Genomic DNA, 5188 nt, shown 5'->3' on the forward strand with positions numbered 1-5188 from the left:
AACCAATTCATAAAAGAAACTTCCACAGAGAAGAGAGGGGGGGGGGAGAGAAAAACAAAGTTAGCTTTCTTTTGGAGTCGATTGAAAGATCTCTAAATGAAGTCGTTCCACGGGTTTAGTTTGCACATAGTATTCAACTTCTTCGATCATTGAACTTTGACCTCTCTGTTCGAGACAATGGAATTAGAAAGGGAAAGGGGCTAGAGGGGTGGAGATTGGTTAGAGTCAACCTATGAAGCATCTTTTGGAGTCTTGTCTTTCTTGCGTGGGTTAATTAATTCTTATTTTTATTTAAGTTTCAGAGGCTCCTTAGATATGAAAGGGATCCAATGTTTGCCCAAATGTTATGCAGGATCGTCGTGACCATAGTTCGAAACATCTTGTGGCAAGGTAAATGCATCAGATAAACGCTCGCTTCTACGGGTGTTAATGAAGATAAAAATAGATTTTTAAAAAGGGCTTTCTATTTTTAAAGAAGACTAGTTTGCCGCTGACACCATAGCTTTTCTATTAGTTTGATTTGAGTTAATGAAAGGCTTATGCAAATATGAAAATACACAGATGGGTGGTTCCGAAAAATGTTAAATTCACGATTACCTTTGTGATAATGTGAATCATTCAGCCGATAGTGAGAAAGGATTGTCGTTTTTACTTTTGAAAATGGTATTGCTATATGTGCATACAATACTGAGTCAATACTCAATTTTTGCAGCTAAAAACAAAAGGGTACGTTTTATAAGAATGTGTAGCGAATAATTCGAGCATGATAACAGGGAAAATCGAATCTGTAGTTTCGTGTGTAGACAGATAGGTTGGAGTTCAAACCTCTCACCACAAAACTAAAAATTTCAACACTGAAAATATGTCCCACACTGATCTGTTCTCGTACGTGTCTTTGTGCTTTATTCATGAAGTCAATCTACGAAAATGCAAGCAACAGCCCTAGAAAAACTAAAACAAACTATAGTTACCAAATTCTATGGGCAAAGTTGGGGGGTGGGGGCTGAAGTTTAACAGCCCTCAAATAAACTATTTCACACATTGATTCACACATTGATTTATTTTTCTACCAGTCGCTGGGATCCATTAACAAAGTAAATTACGATAATTCACAATTTGCAAGCTCGAAAATATCATATATCCGATTTTCAATATTTTTTCTAGTTTTCGGGACAGACGGACGGACTGGGGGACAGACAGACCACATACAAATAATAGCGGCTTTTCATCTTTCTGTGCCTGCTTAAAAGGATATTGCTGTGGAATGGATGATTAGGTATCCTTATTGTAAAAACATTGGCATAATTTATTTTGTCACTGTCACTCTGTAATTATCTTTTTAATCTCCATAAAAATCTTGATATTGATTTCTGTTATTAATTTCTTTTAAATGGGTATTAAGAAACTTGGGTGATCTCCCCTGAAAGTAGCAGCACGACCAGCGCTATCGGGGCTGCATTTCTAAAGAGTCTTTCATGACTCCCTGACACATATATAACTTGTATTTGCAACTTGATCAATTCACCAGCCGTACACTCTTCAGGCAAAAAGACTTAGAAATAGTGAATGTAACTTTTGAACAAATAGGTGCAGCTTTTCTAATGGCACTTTTAAATCTGGTATTCAGTGTGTCTGTGTGTGTACTGTGTGTGTCTGTGTGTACTCAAAGCAGAGACTTTTGATCGTGACATTTGCGACAATGAGATCGAGTATAGCCGAAACTTTTGTATGACATTGCATGAACAGGCACAAGATCGTAACATTATTTGTGTTCATAATATTCGAAACTAGCTTTATTATAACAAATATTCTAGACTTTTTCAAATTTGAAAACAAAACAAAAAAAGTACGGGGAATCTGATACTAATGTAGACAATGATTTGCTTCAACAATTTCAGATTAAATAAAATCACGCAGTGTACGCATACAAAAATAATTATAATAATAGCTGACATTTCTTACCTTAACAATAGTCGTACTCTTTCATCATCATCTCTAGCCAGATTTTTGCCCCAAACTCTTTTGTAGTCTGTGCTATGGAAAAATCTATGTCTACCAAGCGGTGGTTCTCTCTACCCTTCTATATGGATCTGAGACATAGGTACTATACAGAAAGCAACTAAGACTTCTTGAGCGCTTTCACCAAAGATGCTTGCGCTCCATCATGGACATACGGTGGCAAGATTGCACTACAAACAGCGATGTCCTTGCGAACGCCGGTATGGACAGTATATAGGAACTTCTTTGGTCCGACAGTTACGCTGGGTAGGGCACGTATCCCTTATGGGAGGCGAACGTATCCCAAAAGCAGTCTTTTTTGGTGAGCTAAAAGGTGGTCGACGTAACAGAGGTGCCCCAAGGAAACGCTTGAAAGACCAGCTTAGGCGCCAACTTGCCTTAGCTGACATAAAATAGAGTACCTGGTTGCATGCGGCCTCAGAACGAGACAGCTGGAGGTAGCTCCCAAAGGCCGCGGGATACACATTTGAGACCGAAAGAAAGTCCGCTGCCAAGGACAGACGCAGACGGCGAAAAGAAAATCTAAATCAACTACCTGCGGACAATTGTGGATGTGGCTAAATGTGTAGGTCACAGCTGGGGCTGCGCAACCACAGGAAATACTGCATTCCTCACTTATCTTTGGAGCCGAAGACAGCCTTATTATGGAAAAATAGCGTCCCCACTGCCTTACAGAGTGTTGGTTATGCTTGACAGTGGCGGTAATGGGTTAGGTGAGATTTAAATATAGATCTTGTAGAAAACAAAAGATGCAAACGGATTGTGCCTAGGTAGGTTAGAAGTTCGGAGACGCCTTTTTATGAGTCTTATGACATGATCAAAGTCTACCAATGTAAGGAAGTAAAGTAGCCTCTTTTAAACCTGACTATCTACGGGGCAGATGATGTCAAATGTAAACATGACCAGTTTGGCCCTGAACGTGACGTGACAACTTATTGCTATGATCTCGTGATGTTTGGAAATGGTCTCCAACTAACTAATGAATAGTTTACTGTCTAGAAGAAACAGTTTTAGAAATGTAGACTTTAGGTCTGCTCCGGAGCACTTCTTTTGAGCTTACTTTTCCCCTCCTCGTCTGCCCTCCGGTCACATGTCACACTGGCTGTCACGCCCCATGAGAAGAATGAGGCTTGTCACAGTTATATTTTAGAATCTCTAGTGTTGACTGGCTTCTTCAATTCTTTACCTCCAATGTCAGCGGATATTTTTTTTACATTTGATATGAAATAAAAGAACTGCGTGTTATTTTTTTTAAATGTCAACATGACCCGTACCAGAGCTTTATATTTTCAATCTGGTATTTTCCCACGCCTCTCACCTGCCTTGATCAAACAGGTACTCTGTAGTATGAAATATGTGCAATCTAATGTGTGCTTATTGAAGGCTTGAAATGTGTGGTCAATCCATGTATATGAATATGTGTTCGATTGAATGTATGAAATATGTGTTCAATTCATGTGTGAAATATGTGTTCGATTCATATATGAAATATGTATTCCATTCGATGTATAAAATACGTATTCCGACATCAACCTAATAAAAATAATATGTATTTACAAAGCTTATATCAACTCACTCTGCCTGTCTGTCTGGTAAAAAGTTTTTATACGTTATTTCTCCCACACCCATTCTTGGATCAAGTTGAAAGTTTGCACTATTATTCATTGGCATAGACAAGAAACGAATCAATTTTTTAAAAATTAACTAATTAATGAAGTAATTACTGGTATTTAGTTTGATACCCACAAGGGAAATTAATCCTTCAGTATTCACAGATAGGCCTAGGTAGGGTTTTGTCACCTTATTTGTCACGCTATTTCTTGTAAACACATTATCGGATCAAGTTGATAATTTATGAGATTATATAATAAACCTAACAAAATATGAACCAGTTAACAAATTAACCATTCAATTAATTATTGGTTATTAATATTTTAATTGAAATCAAAAAAGGAAAATAACTTCTACATTATTGATATATATATAGTTGTAAGGGCAGAGTTCTTCCCCTTATTTATGTCTTTTTAATTTTTTATTTTTAAATTGGATTTTGTGATAATGTGATTCAATTTGTCTAGAGTGAATGTTAAGACCATAGACTTATATATTATATCTAGACTGGAAACCGGAAATAAATTATTATCCGAGATTGATCGATTCACAGACCTAGATATATATAGAGAGAGATTTTTATGTATCATTCTTTTCTGTCTTAGAAAAGTAATGATCTTTAGTTTTCAAAGTTTAGAAATAATGCAAAATCATTTCTCGGATATTCGCGCAAATATATGAAACAAAGCCATTTCCTGATTGTTTCCATTGAGATAATGTTTCAAAAATTCTAGATGGAAATAATTCATGTTGATTTAAATCATCTCATGTACATTTAAATAGATTGATTACCTAGATATTTCTAGATTATGTATCTAAAAATAGCAAAATAATAATTATTATAAAATTATTATAAAAATAACAAACTTGTGTAATTGGAAATATTATTATTATCTGTTTTTGTTTCGCAAATTTTATGCTTTTAGCTATGTGCTATGCCTATCACTTTTGTTGACCAGTGGGGTGGGGTGAGCGAGAGAGTATCTGGGAGAAGTTTTCCGCACTGCCTTTTTAAAAACATTTTTTTTTAAAAAAAGCTGTTCGAGTCTGAATTCGAACTCGAACCTCCTAGCTGGAAGGCCGACTTGTTAGCCTCTGTGCTTTCCAAGTATTTATAGAAGTAGAGAGCTTTTTTTTCTAGTGTTAGTTTTAAAATGTTAGCGAACGACCTATTTCTCTACATAAGGCTTATCTCCTCTAGATTAGTCGGCCATACTGTATCTATATAAAACTCAATTAATTAATCACGACTAATTAACTAGCTAATTGTTCTTGTTTTTTTTTTTGTTTCATTGATTCATGTGTTGTCATCGACAATGAATAGGTTTGCGAAGTTTCCACTTGATCCGAGACGCGAGAGAACTAACATGTTCAATATTCCACCAGACAGACACAATTGATAAAAGCTTTGTTCAAACAAAACCATAAAGAAGAATGATTCACTTTAAGTCATTGTTACAAAACATCATAAATCACAGTTTGTAGGACTTAAAGTGCAAATGCTTTTTTTTTTACTATATCTCTATTCAAGTCAGAACTTCATGGAAGCTGGAACCAG

Source organism: Biomphalaria glabrata, chromosome 2, assembly GCF_947242115.1.
Source record: "Biomphalaria glabrata chromosome 2, xgBioGlab47.1, whole genome shotgun sequence".
NCBI lineage: Eukaryota > Metazoa > Mollusca > Gastropoda > Planorbidae > Biomphalaria > Biomphalaria glabrata.